General features: G+C 40.1%; 1 pseudogene; it reads right to left on the bottom strand.

The window, feature by feature from the left end:
• Positions 1-5,741: 5,741 nt before the first annotated feature.
• On the bottom strand, positions 5,742-5,838 carry LOC130036988 (uncharacterized; annotated as a pseudogene).
• Positions 5,839-12,205: the final 6,367 nt, after the last annotated feature.

Below are 12,205 nucleotides of genomic sequence, written 5' to 3'. Positions count from 1 at the left end.
GGTTATCAATGTTTGCTCATGGCTGCTACCATTATAACATGCCATTCAATGATTCTGTGGTTTCAATTTACTGTGTCAATGTAAAGATGAAGTTTCTAAATCGAAGGTAAAAATCTGAGGCCCTCAAGATGATGAATTATGGAGGGGGGGGGTGGAGCTGGAGCTATAGTACAGCAGGTAGGGCATTTGCCTTGCACACGGCCTACCCAGGTTAGATTCCCAGCATCCTGTATGGTCCCCCCAAGCACCGTGAGGAGTAATTCCTGACTGCAGAGCCAGGAGTAACACCTGTGCATCGTCAGGTGTGACCCAAAAACGCAAAAACAAAAAGATGATGCCTTACCTTTAGATATTTTGAAGTCAAATAGAAACAGCCAGGAAGCTCACCAGAAAAGAGTTCTCCTGGGTCGAAAACATCATCACCTCTGGCGTGAGAGCATAGAGAAAATAACGTTTCCATTTTATGCCATGTTAAAGCAAGCCAGACATGATCTTGGAAAGTTTGTCAAAGGAAAGCATGGCTATAGGAAGGATAAGATGACAACTGAATCTTAGAGGTAAAATATACAAGTGAAGAAAAGGTCAAGAAGTAGGCGGTACGATGGCGACCAGGTATACTAAGAAAAGCATTTTTTAAAAAATAAAATGCAATGAGACATCAAAAAAGACCTTTTTAAATGTTTAAGAACAGGGATATAACTCAGGGATAGAGCATTTGTCTTCCATTGTATGATGATCTGGGATTGATCCTTAGCATTGCAAACAGCATTATTTTTTAATTTTTAATTTCTTTCGTTCTTGCTTATTTGCTTGCTTGTTTTTCTTGTTTTTTTTTTTGGATCGCACCTGGCTATGCATAGGGGTTATTTTTAATTTTTAAAAAAATTATAATTTTTATTTTTTACCTGTGGTTTAAAATGAAATCTAAAATATTTTAGAGTAAATATATGTGAAGAAGAATAAAATTCACGGGAACTATTTAGTGTTCTTAACGATACAGCAGTCAGAATTTTGAGGTTAATTTTATGGGTAGTGCATAAATAATTTTTCCCCATTATGTGGGCTGTGTTTTTATGATGGTCACCATTTTTTCTAAGTTGCAGAAACGTCTTAGTTTAATGTAGTCTCATTTGTTTATCTTCATTTCTTCTTCCTTGGTTAGTGGTGTTTCATTCTAGAAGTTTCCCTTAGCTTTAATGTCATGGAGGGATCGTCCCACATTTTTCTCCGTATATCTTAAGAATTCAGGTATGATATTGAGGTTTTTAATACATTTGATCTGACTTTGTGCCTGGCACTATAAAGAGGTCTGAGTTCAATTTTTTTTTTTTTTTTGCCTGTTGCTGTCCAGGTTTCCCAGCACCACTTGTTGAAGAGACTTCTTTGCTCAACTTCATATTTCTTGAGCCTTTATGAAAGATTAGGTAATAATAATCTGAGGGCCAGCGTCAGGATATTTGACTACATTCCATTAATGTGAGGCCTGTCTTTATCTGAATATCATGATATTTTGATTACTACGACTTTGTAGTAGGGTTGCAATTTGGGGAAGCTGTTCCCTTCTTCTTTTTAACAAATATTGCTTTAGCTTTTCATGGGAGTTCATTGTTTGTATGAGTTTCAAGAGTATTTAATCTATTTCTTTGAAAAATGTTATGGCTATCCTTATAGGAAGTGCAGTAAATCTTTATAGAGCTTTGGTGTGTATTGCCATTTTGACAGTGTTAATCCTCTCAATCCATGAGCATGGGATGTGATTCCATTTCCTCATATACTCTCTTATTTCGTGAAGTAGAGTTTTTAGGGGTTTTTTTTTTTTGTATAGTTCCTTAAAATTTTATCATTTATCACTTAACTTCCCCTTAGTCGTCGATTTGCTCGAGCGGGCGCCAGTAACATCTCCATTTGTCCCTGTCGCGTGCTAGAGTAGCCCAATGGAATCTGTTCGAACCGGGAACATGAAGGGCCTCAAACCGATCTTTCATGATCTTGACGAAGAAGTCTGACCATCTGGAAGGTGGGCGGCCATGCGTCTTTTGACATCCCATGGAATCCAGTCGGTAACAGCTCTAGTCCAGCGGTCGTCTCTAAATCTCATTACGTGACCAGCCCATCTGATTTTCGACTCCTTGGCATAAGAGACAGCGTCCCTGATTCTTGATCGGCAACGGATGTCAAAACTCTGGATTATCTCTCTCATTTGAGTGAAACCTGATATTCCAAGCATAGCTCTTTCAATTCTTCTTTGGAAGACCTGAATACTGTTCTCATCTTGTTTGCATAGGGCCCAGGTCTCTGAGGCATATGTTAATACAGGAAGAACAGTGGAATCAAAGACATGTGCCCGGAGCCGGAGGTTCTTCTTCCTCTTAGCTATTTCTTTGACGTTTTTGAAGGCATTCCAAGCTGCTCTCTTCCTCCTGCACAGCTCGGGTGCCAGGTCATTTGTCTTGTTGACCTCTCGATCTAGGTACACATAGCTGTTGCATTCGGAGATAGTCCTTCAATTGAGAGTGAATGGGGCATCAGGAACAAGGCTGTTTTGCATAAACATTATTTTCCTAAGATTCAGCTGTAGTCCTACCTTTCCACACTCACGGTCAAAGTTGGCCAGCATTTGTGCCGCTTGGCCGATGTTTGGTGTTATTAAAACAATGTCATCAGCAAAGTGGAGGTGGTGTAGTTGCCGACCATCTATCTTCATTCCCATTCCTTCCCATTCCAGTCGTCGCATGATGTTCTCGAAGGTGGCACTGAAGAGTTTCGGTGAAAGGGTATCACCCTGCCACACCCCTCTCTTGACATCAACGATCACTTCTTTGTAGAATGGTGAGATCCTGCTAGTGAATCTGTAATACAGCTCACGGAGGATCCTGATGTACTGGTCTTGAATGCCCTGATTGGCTAGGGCTTCAATGACCACTTCCGTCTCAACAGAATCAAAGGCCTTCTTTAAATCAATGAACGTTAAACAGCGGCATCTTGAACTCCAGAGAAACTTCAATGAGCTTGGTTATCGTGTGGATATGGTCGATGGTGCTGAATCCTTTGCAGAACCCTGCTTGCTTGCATGGTTGTCCTTCATCTAGTGTTCTGCCAATCCTATTTAGGATAACTCCAGTGAACAACTTGTAGATGACAGACAATAGGCAGATCCGGCGATAGTTGCCAATGCCATGGATGTCTCCCTTCTTGAACAGTAGTACGGTCCTGCTGGTTTTCCTTTGGGACGGAAACTTGCATTCAGACAGGTAGCGAGTGAAGAGCCGAGCCAGTGTATTGATGAGTACTGACTGCAGGTTCTTCAGGTGTTCAGGTCTGACCTTGTCTGGGCCGGGTGCTATTTGTTTCTTTACCAACAAAATGGCGTGTCAGATTTCGGAAGGGAGAACATTGGGAACAACATATCCATCCTGTGGAATTTGGTATGTAGGCAAGTGGACATGGCTATCGAAGAGATTTGAGTAGAAATCATGGTAATCTTCTCCACTGCCGTTCTGGAGGATGTGATGGATCCATCAGGACGTCGGAGGGCAGTCATCTTGGTCTTATAGTTGGCGAAGGACAGGCAGGCATTACGAATACTTTTCCTGGCTTCTGCCGCATCTACCAGTACTTCTGCTCTTCTCTCTTTTAGTTCTTCCTTGATCGCATCTCTGCACTGCTTTGCACGCTCACACGTTAGCTTGCGGTCAGCTGAGGCATGCGCCAAACCATGCTGGCGAATTAGCTCAAGAGTTTTCGAAGATAGGCAATTTTTTGTGGCTATCTCTCTCTTGGCATTCCTCGCACATTCATGGAGGTGCTGAACCAGTGGATTGTATTCCTCGTCAATGTTGTCAACAATGGCAGCTTCCCATGTTGCCGCAATAGTACCAAAGTATAGTTCCTTAACATTTTAGTTGATTCTAATATACTCGATTTTCTGAGGTATTATTGTGAATGGGATTGTTTTTCTCTATCTCTTTTTTTCTCTTTCATTTGAAATATATGGGAAAGCCATGGACTACCGGATATTGATTTTGTAATATGCTACTTTACGAAACAAATCTATTGTTCCCAGGAGCTTTTTTGTAGATTCTTTGGGATTTTCCAAGTATAGTATCATGTCATCTCCAAATAGTAAAAGCTTGAGTTCTTCCTTTTTTATATGGATGCCCTTGATATCTTTTCTTTTTACCGAAATCCTATGGCAAGTACTTCAAGTACTATGTTGAATAGGTGTGGTGAGAGTGGGTAACTTGTTTTGTGCCTAATTGTATTCTGGGATTCTAGCTCATTGATTTCTGCTCCAAGCCTTTAGTTTTCTCCCCGTTGAGAATAATGCTTGCTGTGGGTTTGTGGTAGTTTGTTTTGACTAGATTGAAGAAAGTACTTTCAACTCCCATTTTGTTGAGAGTTTTTCATCATGTATGGGTGCTGGATCTCATCACATGCTTTATCTACATCTATCGATATGATGATATGACTTTTATCTTTATTTTATTGAGATGGTGTATTCTGTTGATTGACTAGAGAATGTTAAGCCATCCTTGCATCCCCAAGATAAACCTACTTGGTCATAGTGTGTGATCTTTTGTTGAGTTTCTGGATTCTCTTTGCTGGTATTTTCTTGAGAATCTGTGTATCTGTATTCATCAAGGAAATAGGTCTGTAATTTTCATTTTTTGTGGTGTCTCTGTCTGTTTTGAGTATTAGGGTGATCTTTGCCTCATAGAAACTATTTGGGATTTCTGTAGTTTCTATTAGGATACCCCCCTTTGCATTTCTGATTCGATTTATTAGAATTCTTTCTGTTTCTTTGAGAGGCTTCTAGAGGTTTATTGATCTTGTTTATTTTCTCAAAGAACCAGCTTTTGCTTTTATTGGTCTTCTGGATTGTATTTTGGGATTCTAGCTCATTGATTTCTACTACAAATTTTATTATTTCCTTGCTCCAGCCTAGTTTGCACTCCTTTTGTTGGTCATTTTCCAAAATCTTGAGCTCTAATTTATTCATGTAGGCCCTTTCTTTCTTCCTGATGAATTCTGGCAGAGCTATAGTCTTTCCTCTTAACACTGCTTTTGCTGTGTCCCACAAGTTCTGCTAGCTCGCGTCCTCATTCTCATTTGTTTCTGGAACCTTTTTATTTCCTCTTTGATTTCTTCTCTAAGCCAACGGTTGTTCATTACTTCCCTTAAATACAATATTTCCTTGCTGAGATTTAGTCTGTATGATCTATTGAGAAGTGACAAAGTAGTGTTGAAATCTCCACCTAGTACTGTTTTGCTATCAATGTTTTTTTTTAAGTCTATTAGAAGTTGTTTTTAAGTAATTTGCTGGTCTGTCATTGAGCATCTACATTGAGGAGGGTGAGTTCTTTCTGATGTAAAGATCCCATGATCGTGAAGAATGACATTCACTGTCTCTTATAACCTTTAGCCTGAAGTCCACGTGGTCTGATACTAGTATGGCTACTCCAGCTTTGTGGAGGTGTTCTTTTCTTGAAGACTTGTTTTCCAGCCTTTTACTTTTAGCCCATGGTTGCTTTGATTGCTCAGATGTGTTTCTTGCAGGCATCAGAATGTTGGGTTCAGTTTTCTAATTCATCTTCCTATTCTGTGCCTCTGAATTGGCACATTTAGTCCATAGACATTGAGAGAGATTGTTGTTATGGGGATTTGTGCTATCTTTATGTAGAATTTTTGTACTTGTGGGGATTGCCTTAGCTTAAAGTAGCCGTGTTAGTTCTTCTTGCAACAAAAATATGGAGCTCTTTACAAGTTTGCATGTCGTCTCTGTGCAAGGACCATGATAATCTCTGTATCATTTCAATTTTAGTATATGTGTAACCAAACCTAGTAGGAGTTAATTTTTCTCTTCTGATTACTTTGAGTGTTGTCCTTACTTACCCTATGGCAGAGAGTGGTACCTAATCAAGGAAAGTATTTCAAAGCAGCTTGATAGATTTAGAACTTTAATGTCCCAGAAAGAAAAATATGGTTTTTACCATATTATCTTTTACCATAATCAAGGCATCAGTTTTACAAAATAATTCTTTTAGAAGATGTTATATGAGTCCTGTTTAATGCACTTCCCTGAAACCTTCATTAAGACCATTAAACTAGAGCCTTTTGCTATTCTCACCTCAGTCCCGCGTACATCTCCAGGAAAAGGTGGATGGTGTTGTCTGCATTTTGACCACCTTGAATGTAAGTAGGATTTTTCTCCTGAAGGAAGAGGTGAGGATCATATTGATGATTTCATTCCACATTATTATAAGTTCAACTTGAACGGAAGTTGAGACTCATGAGGCTCCTGTAAAGGACAGAAAAAAGGGTCTCAGTGAAGTTTAATGGCCAACACAAATTAACATCACAGATGACTCAAAGCAGCCTGTGTTCTTCTTTGTGTATAGTGAGTTTCATACCTAATGATAGTGATTCTTAGCCATGACACACGGGCAAAACAGACCTATAATTAAAAATCTAGTTCTCTGAGCAGAGTGGGGTTTCTTAGGTGATTGAACAAGTGTGCAGTAATTTATTACTAAGCACATACGTAGTTTGAATGATGTGTACTTTTTGATCTAAAATTAATTCCAAATATGTCTAAAATGACAGTCTCCTGACCCCACACCTGGCTTTCTTCACCGGGGTCCCTTGGAGGGGGTGTGTTGAGTTTCCCTCACCGCGCCGAGCAGAGCCCTGGCACCTGAAGACCTCTGCAACCAGCCATAGGTACGCTTTAGACCACTCTACCCAGCTTGAAGGAGCCTCATGCATGAACGAATCTGACAGAGGAACCCAGGTGTGCGCAACCGGGGGATGAGATCTCCAAGGCTGCTCAGATCAAGACTGGGCCCCCTCCAACCAGATCCCCCATCTCCTAGTAGCTAAGTGTTACAACCACGAACTGCCCCTGGAGCCATGTAATCCCATCAATGGCCAAGATACAGAGACTGGATTTTGTTGATAAGACAACAACAATTATTGTCCAGTTCTCACTCTGAGAGAACCTGGTAGGCATCTGCGAGTATCTTGCCCTTGTGTTTACCAGTCATTTACACTTCTTTCAATACAGATTATATGATCATGGTTTATGCTTATTTTTACTATTGAAGTTTAATAGCTAAATACTGATTTTTTAACAGCACTAATTTATTAAAAACATTCATCCTTGGCCTATCATATTAATTGCCAGTATTTGTTGGTTTTGCTTGTTTTTTGATTACTTAAATTGGTTTTGATCCTTTTATTTCAGGTTGAAAAAAACACAAAAACAGAAAACTAAATTAAACACATGGAAATTAAACAGTGCGCTATTAAACAACGAGTGGCTTACACAGGAAATTAAAGAGGAAATCAAAAGATTCCTAGAAACGAATGAAAATGAGGACACGAGTTACCAAAACCTATGGGACACAGCAAAAGCAGTCTTAAGAAGAAAGTTTATAGCTCTACAAGCATTCCTCAGGAAGGAGGAGCGAGCCCACATAAATAAACTAACCTCACAGCTTAAGAACTTGGAGAAGGACCAACAAAAGGAGCACAACCCTAACAGGAGGAAGGAAATAATAAAACTCAGAGCAGAGATTAACGAGATGGAAAGCCAGAAAACAATCCGAAAGATCAATGAAACCAAGAGCGGGTTCTTTGAGAAAATTAACAAAATCGATAAGCCCCTAGCAAAACTCACAAAGAAAGGGAGAGAGAAAACCCTAATAAACCGAATCAGAAATGAAAAGGGGGTCATTACAACAGAAACTACAGAAATTCAAAGGATCCTCAGGGAGTACTTTGAAAAGCTTTATGCCACAGAACATCAAAACCTCGAGGAAATGGATAAATTCCTAGACTCCTACAGACTCCCAAGGCTGAACCAAGAAGACCTGGAATACCTGAACAGACCTATCACCATCAAGGAAATTGAAATGGTAATAAAAAGTCTCCCCAAGCACAAAAGCCCTGGCCCGGATGGATTCACCAGTGAATTCTTCCAAATCTTTAAAGAAGACTTACTCCCAATCCTCTTTAAGCTTTTCCATGAAATTGAAATATCAAACACACTCCCAAACAGTTTCTATGAAGCAAATATCACACTGATACCAAAAGCAGACAGAGATAACACAAAGAAAGAGAACTACAGGCCGATATCCCTGATGAACACAGATGCAAAGATCCTCAACAAACTACTAGCAAATAGAATCCAACTACTCATCAAAAAGATCATACACCATGACCAAGTAGGATTCATCCCAGGGATGCAAGGATGGTACAACATTCGGAAATCAATCAACATAATCCATCATATCAACAAAAGAAAAGATAAAAAGCATATGATCATATCAATAGATGCAGAGAAAGCATTTGACAAGATCCAGCACCCCTTTATGATGAAAACCCTAGCCAAAATGGTCATAGAGGGGACTTTCCTCAAATAGTTAAAGCCATCTACCACAAGCCTACAGCAAGCATCATCCTCAATGGGGAAAAACTGAGAGCCTTCCCTCTAAGATCAGGGACGAGACAAGGATGCCCACTCTCTCCACTGCTGTTCAATATAGTACTGGAAGTACTTGCAATAGCAATTAGGCAAGAAAAAGACATTAAGGGCATTCAGGTAGGAAAGGAAGAAATAAAGCTCTCACTATTCGCAGATGATATGATACTATACTTAGAGAACCCAATATCCTCCACCAAAAAACTGCTAGAAACAATAGACTTGTATAGTAAAGTTGCAGGTTATAAAATCAATACCCAAAAGTCCATGGCTTTCCTATATGCAAACAGTGAGAGAGAGGAAAGCTACATGAAAAAATCAATCCCGTTCACAATTGTGCCCCAGAAAATCAAGTACCTAGGAATCAGCCTAACTAAGGAAGTAAAGGACCTGTACAAAGAAAACTACAAAACGCTACTTCAGGAAATAAAAGAGGACCTGAGGAAATGGAAAGACGTCCCTTGCTCATGGGTCGGAAGACTGAACATTGTCAAAATGGCAATACTACCGAAAGCACTGTAAAAATTCAATGCAATCCCTATAAGGATACCCATGACGTTCTTCAAAGAAATGGAGAAAACACTCCTGAAATTTATATGGAACAATAAACCCCCATGAATAGCTAAAGCAATTCTGGGGAAAAAGAAAATGGGAGGAATCAACCTCCCGAACTTCAAACTTAACTACAAAGCGGTAATAATCAAAACAGCATGGTACTGGAACAAAGGCAGAACTGCAGACCAATGGAACAGAGTTGAATACACTGACATCACCCCCCAATCATATGATCATCTAATCTTTGATAAAGGTGCAAGAAATGTGAAGTGGAGTAAGGAAAGCCACTTTAACAAATTGTGCTGGCATCACTGGACGGCTACATGCAAAAAAATGGGCTCAGAACTCTGCCTAACACCATGTACAAAGGTAAGATCAAAATGGATTAAAGACCTCAACATCAGACCAGAAACCATAAGGTACATTGAAGACAAAGTTGGCAAAACCCTCCATGACATTGAAGCTAATGGTATCTTCAAAGATCCCACGCCACTGGCCGAGCAAGTGAAAACAGAGATAGATAAATGGGACTATCTTAAACTAAGAAGCTTCTGTACCTCCAAAGAAACTGTGACCAAAATACAAAGACAGCCTACAGAATGGGAAAGAATATTCGCCGAATACACATCTGACAAGGGATTGATATCAAGGATATACAAAATACTGGTTGAACTCCACAAGAAGAAAACATCCAACCCCATCCAAAAATGGGGCAATGAAATGAACAGAAACTTTCTCAAAGAAGAAATCCGAATGGCAAAAAAGCACATGAGAAAATGCTCTACATCATTAATCATCAGGGAGATGCAGATCAAAACCACAATGAGATACCATCTCACACCTCAGAGACTGGCCCACATTCAAAAGAACAAAAGCAACCATTGCTGGCGCGGATGTGGCGAGAAAGGGATACTCCTTCACTGTTGATGGGAATGTCCACTGGTTCAGCCCTTCTGGAAAACAGTATGGACGTTCCTCAAAAAATTAGAAATTGAGCTCCCATTTGACCCAGCGATACCACTCCTGGGAATATATCCCAGAGAGGCAAAAACGTGTAGCCGAAGTGACATCTGCACTTGTTTGTTCATTGCAGCACTCTTTACAGTAGCCAGAAACTGGAAGAGACCAGAGTGCCCAAGAACAGATGACTGGTTAAAGAAACTTTGGTACATCTACACAATGGAGTACTATGTGGCTCTTAGAAAAGATGAAGTCATGAACTTTACATACAAGTGGTACAATATGGAAAGTATCATGCTAAGCGAAATGAGTCAGAAAAAGAGGGATAGACATAGAAAGATAGCATTTATCTGGGGGATATAAAATAATAAAATATGAGATTAATACCCGAGAAGAGCTGAGAGCAACACCAGGAGAATTACTCCATAACTTAGAGGCCAGCTGGGTATTCTAGGGGAAAGGACAATTCATATAGAAAGGGGAACACCAAGTGGAGGGTGTTTGGAGGATCCTCCCAGGAGCGGATATGCAGGTTGAAAGTAGACTGGACTGAACATGTTCGCCACTCAATGCCTCTTTGGCTGATCACAGCGCCCAGGAGGAGAGAGAGAACAGGGGGAATGCCCTGCCACAGTGGAAGGGGGGGATGCGGGGCTGGGAGGATGGGGGGATGGGAGGATGAGGGGGAGGGATATTATCCTGGTGGTGGAAAATGGGCACTGGTGGAGGGATGGGTATTTGATCGTGGTATGACCGACATCCAAGCACAAAAATTTGTAAATCTACAACTGTACCTCATGTCGTTTCACTAATAAAAAAGAAAAAAAAATTCTTGTCTATGAAATACAATCACGTTTATTCCTATTTTCTTTTTGTTATGTAGTTACTGATAAATCCTTTCTCTTTAATGGACTGGTAAAGTGTCACTCAAAAATCACCTTCTATTCCATTGTTTGGCTAGCAGTTTTTACTAAAATAAAATAGAGTCTTCATATTGTATATGTGGAACAATTTAGTAATAACCTTATTGTCCTTTTTTATTTGGTTTTGTTTGGGATGCCATTCACTGTTATTCAAGGCTTACTCTTGGGTCTGTTCTCCATAACATACTGTACTATGCTGCTTGCTACAGAGACCAGATTTCATTAATATCTACATAATTCTTTTTCAGTTCTGTGATACATATTTTTCATGATGTTTTCTTTACACTTCCTCCTATGTAAATCACATGAAATAGAAAAATTATATTCGTGTATGCATTATTATTCTTAGAGTTATGAATAACTACATTGTTGATAAACAACTTAAGACACAGAATTTAAATAAAATTTTCCTTCCAAAAATATTTCTTGGGAAAAACTCAAGTAGTGATTTTTGAAGTGGATCAAAAATCAGGGTAACCTTCAATGCATCAACAAGATTAAGTTGTATGTGAACCATAAGTAACAGGTACTCACCGGATCTTGGGGAAGTTCCCATAATATCTCCAGCCCAAAGTAAACTGGCGCTGACGCCAACTCCAACTCAGGAACAAAAAGTTAAGAATTTTGATCAGATGAAAACTGGACTTTCAAAACCTCTGGAGACCTACCAGATCCCAGTAGACCTAGATCATGCAAAGATCCGCAGGTAATGAACACCACTGACACCATCACTCTGAAGCAGGTGCGAGAAAATTCAAGTGGCACTAAACGGACCTCCCATGCAAAATGGAAGAACAAAAAGGAGGCTTCTGAACCTCTTGAGGGATAAACCAAGGCCAAAATCCAGCCAAAAGTCTGAGAATGCTTGCTAAGGGGAGCAGGGATTGTTTGTAATGCTGCAGTCAGTGAGAGGTGTCCTGTGACCACAGCCAAAACTAACAGCAAATCTCACAAAGCTGCCTCCAGCAGGATCAGCAAGACAAAGAGCCATGGGCAGGAGAAGATAAAAAACACCAGAGAAAACTCTAAGAAAGCTAATGAGTGTAAGCAGCTAGGGAACAAGGTCAAGGCAGAAGAAAAGTTCACCATTGGCAAGATGAAATGCAAGGAAACTCAACCTGAGCTTTGCCAAGAGGCAGTTAAAAAACCCCGCTGCTACCTAGGCATACACATGCTGGATTCTGTCCAATTGTTTCATGCTCTGGGGAAGAGTGATCCAAAACTTGGAATCTCTTCCTCCCAGGTCCTGAGTAGCCCAAAGATGTCAAGCCATCCTCAGCTGTCA

This window comes from Sorex fumeus, unplaced genomic scaffold, assembly GCF_029834395.1.
Source record: "Sorex fumeus unplaced genomic scaffold, SorFum_2.1 ptg000070l, whole genome shotgun sequence".
Classification (NCBI taxonomy): domain Eukaryota; kingdom Metazoa; phylum Chordata; class Mammalia; order Eulipotyphla; family Soricidae; genus Sorex; species Sorex fumeus.
The sequence above is the reverse complement of the archived record's forward strand: the minus strand, read 5'-3'. Positions and strand labels throughout refer to the sequence as shown.